This window comes from Cervus canadensis, chromosome 17 (assembly GCF_019320065.1).
Source record: "Cervus canadensis isolate Bull #8, Minnesota chromosome 17, ASM1932006v1, whole genome shotgun sequence".
In the NCBI taxonomy this organism is placed as follows: Eukaryota; Metazoa; Chordata; class Mammalia; order Artiodactyla; family Cervidae; genus Cervus; species Cervus canadensis.
The window spans coordinates 50313466-50331212 of record NC_057402.1 but is presented as its reverse complement, the minus strand read 5'-3'; the positions used below and the strand labels follow the sequence as shown (position 1 = coordinate 50331212).

At 41.3% G+C, this 17747-nt stretch overlaps 1 protein-coding gene and 1 pseudogene across 3 annotated transcripts in view; both read left to right on the top strand.

Annotated features, from left to right (window-relative positions):
- Nucleotides 1-17747, top strand: part of AGBL1 (AGBL carboxypeptidase 1) — a 900518-nt gene that overhangs the window by 418780 nt on the left and 463991 nt on the right. The window lies entirely within an intron of this gene.
- Nucleotides 5529-7420, top strand: LOC122419641 (annotated as a pseudogene).

The following is a 17747-nucleotide window of genomic DNA, read 5'->3' as shown; positions in this document are numbered from 1 at the left end:
CTAACACTTTACTTCACACATGTCCATCCCAAACTCCCTAACGATCCCTTCCCTCAATCCTTCCCCTCAGCAACCATAAGTTTGTTCTCTAAGCATGTGAGTCTGTTTCTGTTTTGTAAGTTCATTTGTATCATTTCCTTTTAGATTCTGCTTGCAAGTGATGTCATACAGTATTTCTCTTTCTCTGTGTGACTTACTTCACTCAATATGAAAAGCTTTAGGCCCATCCATGTTGCTGAAAATGGCATTGCTTCCTTCCTTCTCATGAATGAGTGATATTCCACTGTATATGTACAGCATGTTCTTTATGCATTCCTCTGTTGAAGGACACTTAGGTTGCTTCCAAGTCTTGGCTATTGTAAACAGTGCTGCAATGAACATTGGGGTGCATGTATCCTTTCAGATAATGTTATGCCCAGGAGTGGGATTCCTTTTCTTTAGTCAATTGCCTACAAAACCTGAGCTGCTCCATCAGTTGAAAAATAGATATTGGTAACCCTCATTGCCAGCTTCTATTTCAAAAGGCAGTGCCACATAAGAGTTGAGAATATAGAATGTAACAAGGGGTCAGACCAATCTGGGTTCAACTTCTACCATTTTCTAAGTGTATGATCATCCTGAGCCCCTTCTGTTGGATAGCTATGAGGCTAAGTTCAGATCATCATGCATTGTGTGGAGTGCAGTGTGTCTGATGCGTGATAGGTGATCAATATATGTTGACATTCTTATTATCATCATTGATTCTGCCAAGCCTTCAAGTTTCAGATCAAAATTTTCCTCTTTTTTAAGATCTTCTTTGACTGCACAGGGAAACTTCATGACTTGTCTCCTGGTTGTATCATTTTCACTTGTTTATGCCCCCTTTATGAATATTCCATTTTTTTTTTTTTGCAAGTATTTCTCTTCCCACCTACACTGTAAACTCTTGAGGGTAAGGATGTGACTTAAATCATTGTATCTCTACAGCCAGACACACAAGTGTATCATGAGCATATGGGGACAGGCAGGGAAATGGCTACCTACAAGTACTTTGATTAAAAACTGCTTGTGAATTTCTTCACTGGCTGTGCGGGAAGAACGCACTAGACAAGGCATTCAAGGCCTTGGTCACCTTTTTCTAACTTGTCCTCAATTGGACCTTTACATGAACCTTGCTATATCTTGCTTTTTGAATGGAAATCTAGAAACTCTGTTCATTGCAAAGACTTTGACAGGCTAAAGCTCAAACTGCTGATTTCCTCTAGCTGATAAGGAACACATTAAGCAGAGGGTGCAGTTTCTCAGATTTCATTGCTAGAATCTGCACTCCAGTCAGGTGGCTTCTCTGCTTCGGCTCAGGTTAATTTCAAGGGCAGGTCACTTGCCCACAGAGGGACTTGAAACCCTGTATGGACATCACTGTAGGTTTGCTTGTTTTTTTCTCCACTAAGGAGACAATCATTTCATGTGCTGATGAAAAGTTTTAAACCATCTCATTATCAGTCTTTGCAAGCCCTTTAATGGCACAGCTTCCATTGTGATTGGGTCTGAATTGGGCTGAAACTCTCACCAATAAGACTCCTGCTCTTATTTCTTCTAAGTTGCAGGTTCATGTTTATGGCCATTCCTGTCATCACCAAGGAATCATGAGCAGGTTTGCAAATTCCTTAGCTAATATTTCAGTGATTAGGGTTATTAAAAGAGTGTTATGTTCAATGGACATGAGAGGGACAGGGGAGAATTAAGAGAGATGAATAATCAATCTTGAGACTGAATGGGAACAGAATTTCTTGTCTCCCCTCTGTGAATGTAATTTGCCTAAATGAAGCAGGGAAAGTCAAGTGGATAATGATTGATATTTTAAAATCACTTTTCCAATCTTTGTTGAGGTCAGAGGGTTACAGTGATGGTGGCTTCTTTGCCTAAACTTTGCATCTTCAGGGCATCCTGTTGCTTCTATTTTAACAAATAGATTATGGAGGGAATTGAGGAGCATTTGAAGGGTAATATAATGTGTTGAGAGCGTCCTAGGTGGTGCTAGTGGTAAAGAAACCACCTGCCAATACAGTAGATGTAAGAGACACAGGTTCAATCCCTGGGTGAGGAAGATCCCCTGAAGGAGGGCATGGTAATCCACTCCAGTATCCTGGCCTGGAGAATCCTATCATGGACAGAGGAACCTGGTGGGCTACAGTCCATAGGGTCACAAAGAGTCAGACATGACTGAAGCAACTTAGCATGCATTTATTATGTTGAATGGTGATCCCCCCAAAAGAGATATGTGTGTCTTAACCTTCAGAACCTGTGAATGTTTGGAAAGAGGGTCTTTGTAGATATAAGTAAGAATCTGGAGATGAGATCATATTGGTATGATCTCAAGAGAGCCAGGAGTTACCAGAAGCTGGAAGAGGCAAGGAGGGCTTTTACCCCAGAACCTCTGGAAGGAACACAGCTCTGCCCACCTCAATTTTGGCATCACGGCCTCCAGAATGGCAAAAGAATAAACTTCTGTTGTTTTAAGAAACTGAGTTCGTGATTTTTTATGGCAGCCCCAGGAGATGGATACAGTTGACTAGGATTTATATCAGTGTTTTCTGTTCAGTTTCTCAGTTGTGTCTGACTCTGCAGCCTCAGGGACTGCAGCCCGCCAGGCTCCTCTGCACACAGAATTTCCCAGGCAAGAATACTGGAGTGGGTTGCCACTTCCTACTCCAGGGGATTCTTCCCAACCCAGGGATCGAACCTGCATCTCTTAAGTCTCTTGCACTGGCAGGCAGGTTCTTTACCACTAACTCCACCTGAGAAGCTTAGAATTTATATCATGGAGGCAGATTAAAAGACCTAGTCAAGGTGTAAGTTCTCTTACTGCTTATTAGGTTGTATGGCATTGGACAAAGATATTCTCCAATATTTGATTGGTGGGTTCATTGATAGATTCATTTATTCATCATCATATACTGAGTAATCTATTCAGTAAATACATTCTGACTTTCTTTTGTGCTCCAGCCACTGTGGTAGACATTTTGATGACTAGATGTATTTCCAAACATTAAAAAAATTTACACTTAATGCAAAGAGACCAGTTATTACAGTATGTGTTTGTTAAATTTTCTTTATCTGATTATAAGTATTCTAAGGGGAGAAAATGCTAGTTGGAGAACATTTAGAAAATATAGATGGGCAAAAATAATAAAAGTAACCCATTATTTTAACACCAAGGGATTAATCATAGTTAATATTTTAATAGATTTACTTACACCCATTTTATGAATGTGTGCATGCTAAGTCACTTTGGTAGTGTCTGACTCTTTGTGACCCTATGGACAGTAGCCCGCAGGCTCCTTTGTCCATGCTATTCTCCAGGAAGAATACTGAAGTGGGTTGCCACGCCCTCCTTCAGGGGATTTTCCCAACCCAGTGATCGAACCCATCTCTTATGTCTCCTGCATTGGCAGGTGAGTTCTTTACCACTGGAAGCAAATATATATAATATTGAATTTTGTAATACTGTGATATATATATATATACATATATATATATATATATTTGCTTCCTTGCTTTTTTTTAAAAAATAAAAGAACATGTATATAATTTGTGTTACTGTTTCTTTTCTTCATGCCAAAAATGTTCTTCTGAGACATCATTTTTAATGACCCAACAGTTAATATTTTGTCACAAGGATGGAAAGTAATTTATTTGCTATTGTCAGAATTTCAGTCATTTCCATGAATGCTATTGTTGTCAATCTTTGCTCATATCACTGATTATTACCTAAGGATTAACTCCCATAATGGAACTTCTAGGTCAAGTCTCTTAACATTTTTCTCTCTTGTACTAAATTGTGCCAAATTATGCCTAGAGACATGTCCCAACTTACACTTTTACTTGAAGTTTGTGACAGTGCCAGTGTCCTGAGCGTCTGCTCTGAAAGTCATGAGGAAGGTTGTGTGTTGCCAACATTCAAAGTTGTTTTCCTCTTTGAGTGTTTATGTCAGACTTCAGGTTGGTGGTCCTCATTATCAGGCTAATGTACATTTAAAAAGAAAAATCTCATTAAGAGAACTTGTGGCAGAAACGATTACTTAAATTCTGTTAAACATTCATTAAGCACCTATGATAAGCATGAGACTTTTGTTATGTCTGGTACTGTGCAAAGATAAATGACATGTGATTCATTGAAAGAGCACATAGTATTATAGTGGGATAAAACCTATGCATACCTATGAAGACATATATGGCCTATGAATATACAACAAGGAAGAAGGCAGTATATACCCTCATATGGACTCAAGCAAAAGGGGTGATGGAGTCAAGTTTTCTTGGAAGATATGACATGGAGATGAGCCACCAAAACAAGGCAGGATTTTAAAAGAAGAAGATGATAAGGCCATAAGAACAGCATGAACAAAAGTCACAAAAGGCTAGGGATATTTAAGGAATGGTAAGTAGTCCAGCCTAGTTGGAGCCTAGAAAGAATGTGAAGGACTTTGACCAACATTGAAACCAATTTCGAAACTTATTCTATTGGCAAAAATACTGTTTGGGTATTCTTGTTTGTTTTTTCCCCTGCCATTAATAGTCCTGGAGACTGTTTTCAATGAATAGGATTTATCAGTCCGGAGGGAGGGATATTATGGAATACGAAGAGGGAGAAAGACGAGTATGATTTTTTGTTAATTGAAATGAAATGGACATAACAGCTGAAAGACAATGGAAAAAAGAAAAAATCATTCTCCTATCTTGGTCCTTTGACACATTTAGAAAGCTTTTTGATGGTTTTGTGACAATAATCATAATCATCATTATCAAGTACTTACTATGCGGTTGACACATTTTTAGCCATTCACTGAATGTTTATAGCAAGTGAGGCAGATATTTTAAACCACATTTATGTGTAAGAAAGCCAAAGTCTGGTGAGGTTCATGTGCCTAGTCCAAGATCACACCCTCTGTAAATTACAGCGCTGGGAATAGAACTTACATCCATTGTTTCCAGAGCCTATGATCTTAGTACTGCCCTACACTGTATGTGGACATGGGTTTGGATGAACTCTGGGAGTTGGTGATAGACAGGGAGGCCTGGGGTGCTGAGGTTCATGGGGTTGCAAAGAGTCAGACACGACTGAGCGACTGAACTGAACTGAACACTATGTATAGGCCTCCATGGGCAGGACTTTCTTGGTTCACCTATTAACTCATATCTCTGCATCCCTGGGGATGGAGAACTTGGGTTATCATATGCAGTGAATGTCCAGTGGATTATCTGTTTTCATATTATTTTCTCTAGATCCTGTCAAACCACATCAAAACTACAGATCTTATGGTGGGGTTACATCCTGATAAACCCATCTTAGTTGAAAGTATTGTTTAGTCAAAAATGGACTTGAGGCCCACAGAGGAAAGGCTATCTGCAAGCCGAGGAGAGAGGCTTTGGGAGAAACCATCCCTGCCGACACGTTGGTATTGGAATCCAAGTCTTCAGAACTCCTTCAGTCCAGAGGCTGGGTGCCGGTTCCACCAGCTGCTGCAACTAAAAATCCAGATTCAGAAATGTCAGATATCCTCCGGGAGCTGCTCTGAGTTTCTGAGAAAGCTGCCAACATTGCCCGGGTGTGCCGGCAACAGGAAGCCCTCTTTCAGCTGCTGATTGAAGAAAAGAAAGAGGCAGAAAAGAACAAGATTTGCGGTTGATTTCTAAACCCTGGCTGATATACTGGTACAGGAAGTGATCAAACAATATGCAGAGCAAGTTTCCAGGCTTGGGGAAAATTTTTTTTGGAAAAGAATCCAATGAATTTGCTAATGATTTTGAGGAAAAGATTATCATGAGACTGTGTCCAACAGAGGAAGAACCAGTAGATCTTCTCAGCACAGTCCTTAATGGTAACAATCTGAGGTCTTAGCCAAGGTTGTGCACCAGGACAGTCTTCAGTGACCCAGCTTTGGATTCAATAGAGATCAACATTCTGCAGGACATCTTGGGAATCTAGGTGGATCCTATAGATTCAACTTATCAGTATATAAAAGGTTCTGCTGGCATTAAACCCAACCAAGGAATCTTCCCCAGAGGACTTCAGTGTATCACTGTTTTAACTGGTGTCTATGACATACAGACAGGGGTGCCTCTCATGGGAGTCATCAACCAACGTTTTGTTTCACAAGACCTAAACTCCCTCAGGTAGAAAGCACAGTGCTACTGGGCCTTTCTTACATGGGGACCAACATCCATTCCCTTCTGCCTCCCATCTCTACAAGAAACAAAAGTGAGGGGCAGAGCCAAGTGACTCAAAACCCCAGCTCTGAATGCTCCCTCCTGTTCTCAGCTCTCATTGCTTGCTCAGTCACTTCAGTCGTGTCCGACTCTCTGCAACCCCATGGACCATGGCCTGCCAGGCTCCCCTGTCCATGGGATTCTCCAGGCAAGAATACTGGAGGGGGTTGCCATTTCCTTTTCCAGTGATACAGTATGAAGTAAGTGAAGTGAAGTCGCTCAGTTGTGTCCGACTCTGTGACCCCATGGACTGTAGCCTACCAGGCTCCTCCGTCCGTGGGATTTTCCAGGCAAGAATACTGGAGTGGGTTGCCATTTCCTTCTCCAGTGATACAGTATGAAGTGAGTGAAGTGAAGTCACTCAGTTGTGTCAGACTCTTTGCGACCCCATGGACTGTAGCCTACCAGGCTCCTCCGTCCATGGGATTTTCCAGGCAAGAGTATTGGAGTGGGTTGCCATTTCCTTCTCCAGTGATACAGTATGAAGTGAGTGAAGTGAAGTCGCTCAGTTGTATCCGACTCTGTGACCCCATGGACTGTAGCCCACCAGGCTCCTCCGTCCATGGGATTTTCCAGGCAAGAGTATTGGAGTGGGTTGCCATTTCCTTCTCCAGTGATACAGTATGAAGTGAGTGAAGTGAAGTCACTCAGTTGTGTCCGACTCTGCGACCTCATGGACTGTAGCCTACCAGGCTCCTCCGTCCGTGGGATTCTCCAGGCGAGAGTACTGGAGTGGGTGCCATTTCCTTCTCCACAGCTCTCATTGGTATCAGTGAAGAGGAGACCATGAAGGGTGAGCACTGTCACGTGTGTGTGCAAAGTGCATCTTCCAGGCAGTTGGGGCTGGTTCCAAGAGCCTGTGTGTTCCTCGGCCTTGTTGATATTTACATCTTCTCAAAAGATACCACGTTCAGGTGGTACTCATGTGCTGCCCATGCCGTCCTTGGGGCCTTGGGTGGGGGAATGGTGGACTTAAAAGAATGCCTGGAAAGGAACCCTGACGTGGGGCTTGACTTGCCACGGTTGGTGTATCACATGGGAAATGAAGGCACTGCTGGAGTTGATCAGTGGCCAACAAGGGAGGACTCATTGCACACAGATCAAAGCAGCAGCTGGAGACAGTCCTGAGCCTCCTCCTCCAGCACCTGGCCCTGCAGATACACACACATAGATGAGTGCTGTCCTCATGGGCTCCACAACCCAATTGTGAACATTGTTTCCACATCTCTGTCTTTGTCCTATTGATGGTCAACATTCACCTTCCTCTTTTGGGGAGCATTTTTCCATTATGTGTTCACAATGTTAATGTTAATAAATGAATGATATTCATGCAGCCAAAAAAAAAAAAAAGAACTTAACACCCCTGAGTTATTGAACATCATAGCTTAGCATAGCCTAACCTCCAAAGTGCTCAGAACACTTACATTAGCACACATTTGGGCAAAATCACTTAACACAAAGACTATTTTACAAAAGTATTGGATATCTCATGTAATTAATTGAATACTGTACAACTGTACTGGTTGTATGGGTGCAGCATGGTTGTAAGTGTATCGGTGTTTACCCTCGTGATCACTTGGTTGACTGGGGGCTGTAGCTCATTGCTGCTGACCAGCCTCTTGGGAGAGCATCATACTGCAAGAAAAGATCACATTTTGAAATTTGAAATACCTTTCCTACTGAATGTATATTGCTTTCATACCATCATAAAGTCAAAATGTCATAAGCTAAATTATTGTTAAACTGGGGACCGCTTGTACATGGAAATTCAGTGGCCATCTGGTTCAATGCCCACTCTACTGAAATTCCCATTGGGTATCTCAGATAGGTATTTTCTGCTTCAAAACTTTACTTCATGACACTGGGATGACATTTAATGTAGTTGAGAAGTGGAATGAAAGATGTAAAGTCACGTTTACTTCTAGAGAGATTAAACATTAAATAGAAAAAGTAATGTTTGGATGCTGCTAGAGATACGTCCCAGAGTCTTCTCTGTTGATTTCAGTCTTATCTGCCTTTCATAGTACAGAAACTGCCATGCTAACAAGGAAGAAGAGATGTCTTCCTGACCCATAACTGTGATGAGTTAACCTACTTTGGTAATATATTTATAATCTTTTTGAACTCCTTGGAGGAAAGATGAAATATGAATATAAAATAATAACAGAACTAACCTTCAAGCACTTCCTGAATGCCCAGGTGTGGTTTGAAGCTTAATGAATTTGTGTTAGTAAAATATTCTGAGATCTCAGTTGAGGGGAACTTGAGAATACAAATGGTTATTAATTATTATTATTATTATCAACTCCTGCCCAGAGTCATGGAGATTGATGATCCCTGCCATGTTTTATCCTCATGAGTACGGTTGCAGGTGTCAGTCCAGGGCACAATAAATGTTTAATCCCTTAGAAGGTTTTAAAATATTATCCATAATCTATTCTGAATGAACTACTTCTTCCCCTTGCTATTTCATCTGGTGATCCTTGGTATTTATAGTGGGAGCAAACTACACTAAAACCCAGGCTGGACCCTTCGTGTTTTGTATCGGGTAGCAGAGCAAAGAAACTCCATGGATTTTTATTAGCTCTGTAATATGAGAAGAGCAAAAAGGACAAAAGAGTTTTATCTAAGGAATATTTTTTGTACCTTGTGTCATATGGACCACCTCTTGCCACCCAGGACGTTTGTTCTAGGTCTATCAACCAGTCCACCTTGACCAGATTTTTTTTTTCATCAGTGATCTGGTCTTAACCTCTCCACAAAGCTTCAGCAGCCAAGCCAAAATTTCTTTCCTCAGTTTCATGCTGGCCCCAAGAAGGCACAGGGGGAGAAGTTGGTGGCTGACTAATTCTGCCTCAATCACTGTCTATTGTCACTGACCGAGAAGCACAATGGAAAGATTTGGGCAGATGGAATGGTTCCAGTGCATTTCCAAAGTGATTACAGCAAAGTTTCATTGGTTTTCCAGATACAAACATTTAGCTGTTAAAATAAACAAACTTCTGCATCCCTACAATTATCGCGTACCCCTGCAGATGCAGCTTAAATGAATCCCAGCTCATCTTGAATGCTGTGATGATGTCTCCAAATGAAGCTTCTTGCTATTTTAGCCAGAGAAGTAGCAGTAGGCATTCAGCTGAACATTCTTGTGACAACGTCCTCCTTGTTTTCCGGTAGAAGTCTGAAGGACATTTCCAATCAGGTTAACGAGGACCTGCTGATTCAGGGCTGAAATGGGTTTGTTTACTTCTTTTTACTTACCAACCCATGGAAAGCCATTCTCCTTTATCTGCCAGCCAATCACAGCCTGCCACTGTAACATCTGGCTTGAGCAGCTGCCAGGAGAGGAAGCACTCTTTCTGTCCCCTTCAGCAAGTAGCAAGGGTGTATAATTGAGAACTTGTAATTGCAAGAATGTACAGACTTTGGCAGAAATCATGAAGGTGAGAAGAGAGAGGAGATGGAACTGCAGAAGGAGCCTCTGTGTAACTTTCAAGGGAGTCCAAGGTGGAAAGAACCACACAGGGGGAGAGTAGCGATTCATTTTAATCTGTGCATCTCTACAGAAGTCATTGTTAACATGTATCCAATGATGCCTGTGCCACATTCTTCTTTTATATTAGCATTTTTAAAATTTATCTTTAGTTGGAGGATAATTGTTTTACAATATTATGTTAGTCTCTACCGTGTATCACCACGAATCACCCATAGGTATGCGTATGTCCCCTCCCTCTTGAACCTTCCTACCTCATCCCATCTCTCTAGGTTGTCACAGAGCACCGGATTTGAGCTCCTTGCATCAAAACAGCAAATTCCCACTGGTTATCTCTTTTACGTCTGGTAATGTATATATTTTCATGCTATTCTCTCAATTGTCCCACTCTCCTCTTGCCCCACTGTGTCCACAAGTCTGTTTTCTATGTCTGCATCTCCATTGAAATTATTGTTTAGTTGCCAAGTCGTGTCCAACTCTTTGTGACCCCATGGACTGCAGTACGCCAGGCTTCCCTGTCCCTCACCATCTCCCGGAGTTTGCCCAAGTTCATGTCCATTGCATCGGTGATGCCATCCAACCATCTCAACCTCTGTCACCCTCTTCTTCTGCATTCAGTCTTTCCCAGCATCAGGATCTTTTCCAATGAGTTGACTGTTTGCATCAGGTGGCCAAAGTATTGGAGCTTCAGCATTGGTCGTTCCATTGAGTATTCAGGATTGATTTCCTTTAAGATTAACTGGTATGATCTCCTTGCTGACCAAGGGACTCTCATGAGTCTTCTCTAGCACCACAGTTCAAAATTATCAATTCTTCAGCGCTCTTCCTTCTGTATGGTCCAGCTCTCACAATCATATGTGACTACTGGGGAGACCATACCCTTGACTACATGGACCTTTGTTGGCAAAGTGATATCTTTGCTTTTTAACACACTAAGTATGTCATAGCTTTCCTGCCAAGAACAAATCATCTTCTGATTTCATGGCGGCAGTTACCATCCATAGTGATTTTAGAGCCCAAGAAGAGGAAATCTGTTATTGCTTCCTCCTTTTCCCCTTCTATTTGCATGAAGTGATGCAGTCAGATGCCATGATCTTAGTTTTTCTTAATATTTAGTTTTAAGCTGGCTCCACTGAGTTAGGCAAGCCCCTTTGCCACGATAAGGCAGTGATCCATGAAGGGGGTATCTCCATTACTGCTCTGCAAGTACGTTCAGCATTACCATCTTTCTAGATTCCACATATAAACATTAATATAGCCGCTTTCTGATTAGACAAAAGTTAGGAAATGATATTTCACCAAATTGAAAATGCAAGGAATCATTCATGAGTCTGGAAGGCACTGTTTTCATTCTATGACTAAGTGTCCTCTGAGTCCAGATTTATTCCTAAGGAGGCGGGTGGCAAGTTAGGACGGAAACTGATTTGCTTCTGCATTTCTGGGAAAGCTGCCTCCCCATGGCATACTGATACGCTATTGCCTGAGTGGGAGACACATTGAAAAAATAGCCTATTATCAATTTATCCTGTATCTTGTCAAGCACTTCCTAAGCTTTTCTCCCTTCTTCTGGGGTCTATTTCCTACAGACTCTATGACTGTGCTACTCAGTCAAAAGTACACTATAAAATTGCTCCAAGAACATTTTCAAAGCTTCCCATGAGATCAGATAAGAATCACTGGAGGTAATTGAAAAAGTTTGAGAAGTTTCCTAGGTTGTTCTAATCTGCCTTCCCTTCTCTGCACCCTTACACCTCTTTTAGAACCAGTGTGCCTGTGTGTGTTTCCTCCTGCTTATGGCTTGCAAAAACTCTTGGGCAACAAACTGAACCTCAGGGATCTCTGAGAGCTCCTGGCAGAGAGCAGAGCATAGGTGAGGCCACGTGCAGAGTCACAGGCAAAGCGGACTGTGCCAAGTACAACATTCAAAGTGTCCTGAGGGAGGTGTTGGCTAATCTATTGGTGATCCGGTCAAACTCTTGATTGGGCCTGATGACAGCATGCACAGGATAAGGACAAGAAAATAATCTTATTCTAGAAAACCGAGACTGTAGTTTAGCATTTCATGGTACATTGATTTTTTAATATATATATTTACTTATTTGGCTGTGTCAGATCTTATTTGCAGCACATGTCATCTTTGATCATTGTGACATGTGGGACCTTTGGTTGCATCTTGCAGGATCTATTTCCCTGGCCAGGGATTGAACCAGGGTCCCCTGCAATGGGAGTGCCATCTTAGCCTCTGGACCTCCAAGGGAGTCCCATGGTACATTTAAAAAAAAAAAAAAGTTTTTAATTGGAGGATAATTGCTTGACAATGCTGTGTTGGTTACAACAATGCGAATCAGCTATGAGTATACACATATCCCCTCCCTCCTACCCCTCTATCTCACCTCATGTCATCCCTGAGCACCAGGCAGGCTCCCTGCGTTATACGGCAACTTCCTCCTAGCTATCTATTTTATTCATGGTAATGTATATATTTCAGTGCTACTTTCTCAATTCATCCCACCCTCTCCTTCCTCTGCTGTGTCCCCAAGCCCGTTCTCTATGTCTGTTCTCTATTCCTGCTCTGCAAATAGGGTCATAAATTCTGGTTGTATCGCCTCTTAGCTGGGTAACTTTGGGCATGTTGTTCAAACCATGTTTAAACATGTTGTTTCAGTGTTCTCTTTGAGGATATTGAAAAAAAATTAAGTTATTATCTTTAAGCATAGTTATGAGGATTTAAAGGGAAAATCCATGGGAATTCCCTGACAGTCCAGTGGTTAGGGTTCTGCATTTTCTCCATGAAGGTCCTGGTTTGATCCCTGGTCGGGGGACTAGGATCCCACAAGCCTTGTGTTGTGGCAAAAAACAAAACAAAACAACAGCAACAAAAGCTGAAAGAGAGAAATCCGTGTAACCTGGATTGTTAGACAAGCATCAATCAGGTATCTATGTGGGAGGCACTGTGGAGCTGTGATACAAGTACAGAGATAAGATCTAATCTCTACGGGAGAAAAGTGACAAGTCAGGAGTTCTTAACTTAAGGTTCATGGACCCTCCATGCTGGGTAATAGACACCAGTTCTCTAAAAATAGTGCCTGACACATAAGAAGTATTCAATTACTGTTTATTGTTTTTGAACAGTTGATGCTTAAAAAAAATATAATTTTTACTCTCTTAATGTGCAAGTGCTAAATTTTAAGTTTAAAATTTTAATCTTATATCCAAGTACAATTTTTTTTTTCTGTCCTTCATTCTGCTCTGTAAAATTTCCATCACATTTTTTGTGGAATCATCTATTTTCCCATCACTTCTATCTAACTCTATCTTTGTTCTTGGTTCTCTGTTTCATCTCTTCTCTACTGCTTTGCCAAAGATGGTCTATAATTTGCTATTTTGAGTGAAGATGTTCACAACTTTCAGGTGTGAACAAAAGTATAAGAGTATGTCTTTGAGTAACCATCAAGATGATATGGTGTCATTTCAGTCATCTTCCTGAACTCACAGATTTTGCTTTTTAATACTTGACATTCATTTTCATGCAGAATCACACAAGCAGTTCACAAATATATGTGTCATTTTAAATAACCTATTACAGTGCATGAACAAGAAACATATATATATATATATATATATTTTTTTTTTTTACACTGATAGGTCTTAAATAAGTGGTCCTTAATTTCTTTTGGATCTTGGACTTCTTTGAGGGTCTGATGAAATCAATTATATCACCCAAGAAAAACACATATACACAAGCATTTTTGTACAAAAAATTTCTGGTGTCTGTTACCCAACATGGAGGGTCCATGAAGCTCAAGTTAAGAACCCCTGACATGTCACTTTTCTCCCGTAGAGATTAGATCTTATCTCTATACTTATATCACAGCTCTACAGTGCCTGGCACATAGATACCTGATTGATGCTTATCTATTTGAACTTGACTTCTATTAAGTTGACTTCAAAGGTCTGTCTTCAGCTAGGGGCTTTATCTTAAGCGCCAGATACATATACCTAACTATCTTTCTACCTCAACCCAGTTCTCTACCTCAAAATATCTAAAATGTTAATCAGCTTTCTCTGTGAGAGTATGGATTTGGAGACAAAACTCAATCCATCTAACTCAGCTGAGGGCTTCCCTGCTGACTCAGCAGTAAAGAATCTGCATTCAATACAGGAGACATGCATTCAATCCCTGGGTAAAGAAGATCCTCTGGAGAAGGAAATGGCAACTGACTCCAATATTCTTGCCTGGGAAATCCAATAGACAGAAGAGCCTGGCGGGCCACAGTCCATGGGGTCACAAAGAGTCAGACAGGACTGAGTGACTAAAAAACAACAAGAACAAATACAAGATAGCATTTGCAAAATGCCTTGTTCCACGTGGCCACTACAGAATACGTTCACGTCTCCTGTTGGTATTAGCCTGTATCCATGAATCTAAGTTGGAAACCTTTGTATCATTTTTCAACTCCTTCTCTCCACTACCCTTATTTTAATTAATTATCAGATCTTAGTGTTTTTACCTCTTTAATACCCTTTGCTTCATTTTCACTCTGGCCTGGTTTAAATTTTCACCATCTCTTGCTTAAATTTTAATACCAGTCTACTAATCAGCTGGGTTCTGGTTTTCCATTCTGTCTTTCTACCAGAAGTTATTTTCCTTTGATCCTAAAGCAAAGATATGAATGCATTACTCCCTTGTTTAATGGTCATCAAGCCCTAGGTTTAGTATAAATATTCATGAGCCCAACTCAGACCTATTGAAAGAATCTGAATCCCAGAACTCTGTATAATTAACAAGGTTCCTAGGTAGTTTTGTATATCCTCAGATTGGGAAGTGCTGGCCTAGCCCAGTGTTTCTCACTTTCCCTCAGATTCCTCAGTAGTATTTCTTCAAATGTAAATTCCTGGGCTTCCTCCCAAAGGCAGGATTCAGGAGGTTTGAGACAGGTCTGGGACCTGCATAGTAACTCCTTCCCCAGGTGTCTCTGATGCAGGTGGTCTATGTAGCAGACTGCAACCTTTTTGGTACCAGGGACCAGTTTCATGGCAGACAGTTTTTCCTTGGACCAGGGTAGGGGCGATGGTTTCAGGGTGATTCAAGCACATTACATTTATTTTTCAATTTATATGTATTATTATTACATCGGCTTCACCTCAGATCATCAGACATTAGATCTTGGAGGTTGGGAACTCCTGGTTTATAGAATCACTCTTGAGCAGCCCTGAACAAAAGGTCTAAGCTTTGGAATCACACCTGAAGCTCTTCATTTCCTTGGCTTCATTTCCTCCTCCCTGCCATATATTAGACCCTCAAGAAGGCAGAATTGCATAGCAGCTAAGGGGCTGAGCACCAGCCTCACACTTTTCTGGGTTCAAATCTAGGCTTTTTTATTTACCAGGTATGTGAGCTAATTAAGTGCTTACCTGTATACACCTTAGCCTCCTCATCTTTAATTTAGAAATAATTATACAACTGCTGTTCCATTGCTCACTGACTCTTTGTGACCCATGGACTGCAGCACTCCAGGCTTTCCTGTCCTTCACTACTTCCCAGAGTTTGCTCAAACTCATGTCCATTGAGTTGGTGATGCCATCCAACCAACTCATCCTCTGTTGTCCCCTTCTCCTCCTGCCCTCAATCTTTGCCAGCATCAGGGTCTTTTCCAATGAGTCAGCTTAGCATCAGGTAGCCAAACATTGGAGCTTCAGCCTCAGCACCTGTCCTTCCAATAAATATTCAGGGTTGATTTCCTTTATGATTGATTGGTTTGATCTCCTTGCTGTCCAAGGGATTCTCAAGAGTCTTCTCCAGCACCACAATTCAAAAGTATCAATTCTCAGTGGTTGCCTGCCAGTTTTATGCCAAATGTTAAATAAAGATAAAATATGCAGAGTTCTTCATATAATGTAGTGCATATTATAAATCCTGCATAAGGACATCTATTATTATTTGCCACTCCTGATCTACACTGTGGATTCGGATGTCTGTCTTCTTTGCTTGGGCTTCCCAGGTGGTGCAGTGATAAAAAATTCTGCCTGCCAATGCAAGAGACTTAATAGACTTGGGTTCCATCCCTGGGTGGGGAGATCCTCTACAGTGGGAAATGGCAACCCACCCCAGTATTCTTGCCTGGGAAATCCAGTAGACAGAGGATCCTGACATGACTGAGCTCACACACATACTTCTTTGTTTATACTCTTTCTTCGACCAGTTTGCTTTCTCTTCATTATATCCCTTCTATTCCTATATTCTTCTAGGCCCAGGATATTCATTACGCCTCTTCTAACATCTTTCTTGACCCATTCTACTTCTTCAACCCCCTATTTAGATAATAATCCTTATTCCCTACTTGTGTTCTGTTAATCACATCATCAGAATTGCTGTCACCTTTCATTACAGTCATGTGTATGCTTGCCTCCCTGGCAGGGTGATGAGACCCCTGGACCTGAACACTTTCTCATTCAACTTTGTTATCCAGGCATCTGGCACAGTCTGTTTCCCAGAGTGGGCTCACAACAACACTTTGCTTCATGAATGAAGGTGATAAGTAAGTGGTGAGCTTTGGGTGCGATTCTAAAGTTCAGACCTTTGGACCAGAGCTGTTCACGGGTGTTTGTATAGAACACCTGCATCACTGTTATGGATAAATAACTTGAGAATAGCTATGAAAATACATTTTTAATATTATTTGGAAAATCTTTATTATAATTTTCTCTCATTCTCATTCCTATAAGTGAGATATTGTTCAGTACAATTAATCTCCATGTGTCATTTGGGACACAAACATTCTTTCTCCTTCCTTCCATTGTGAGGCTTGTGGATACTTGGATCTTAGCTCTGCCTGTCTCTATTGACCCTATTCCTGTCTGCATAATTTTTTTGAGCTCGAATACTACACATAATGCTAGTGAGCTTTGACAACATGTTTACTGGGTGGCTGAGTTCCCAGTTCAAGTCTAGAAAGCTGACCTTTGTAAATTTCCATATTTTCTCTCCACATAGACTGCTAGAAGTTTATCTTCACTTCAACTCATAGGACTCAAGTATTCCTGTACATCCTTTCATGGAACCAGCTGGGATTTGTAGATATCCAATGCTCTGTGGTTTTAGCCACTCCACTAGCCCTTGCAACCAACCGCCTGCTCTTTCTTGCTCTGATCTGTCATCCTCCCTGACCTTTCAGAACTGTCCCCAGAGAGTATTCTATAATCAGATATGAAAAGGTAAAAAAGTCAGATCGCAAGGAAATGGCAGCAAGGTGCAACATTTATCCAGAAACACATTTACTCCACCTGAAATATCCTTTCTTCCTTTGGTAGCCCTTTGCTTGCAAAAGGAGCTCCTCTCCTCTAAAGCCAGCTGCTCCTCAGCCTTGGGACAGCTAAAGTGAAGTCCCAGTTTTCTGATTCTGGCAGTGCGCTTGACACCATTGCCAGGGAACAAAATGATGATGGAAATAATAATTAATAAATGATATGACATTATGGACTCACCAGGGACACTGTGTATTACTAAACTGGATAGAAGAAGAACATGGGTCCCTTAAAGACCTCTTAGAAACCCGGATGCCTGTGGTAATGACATCAGCTAAACATTTGAAAAGCAAAGGCCCTTTGTTTCCATTTGAAGGGAAGTGGCTTCAATATAAAAGGAGATGAAGGCTGAATTGGCAGGGAAGCCCAGAGTCACAAGGCTAATGCATTCAGGTAGCCCCTCCCTCTCATCTGTAAAGGACCCTAAGGTAGGATTTTTCCTGCAGTTGTACAAAGACTCACTGGGGATGAGTCCAACACTACCCAAACACCATACATTAAATGCATTCTCTCTCTAAGCATCCAAACTTATTTATTTGGATTTAAATCCCAGGAAAGTGAGAAAAACCAGAGAAGTACCTAATGGGATGGCATGCATTGAACTTGACTCATCATTGAGAGAACACTGGTTTGCGGGCAAGTCTGGTTCATGTAAAGGCTTCTCAAAAGTGTCTGGATGGGTTTCAGATTCCCCTCCTCT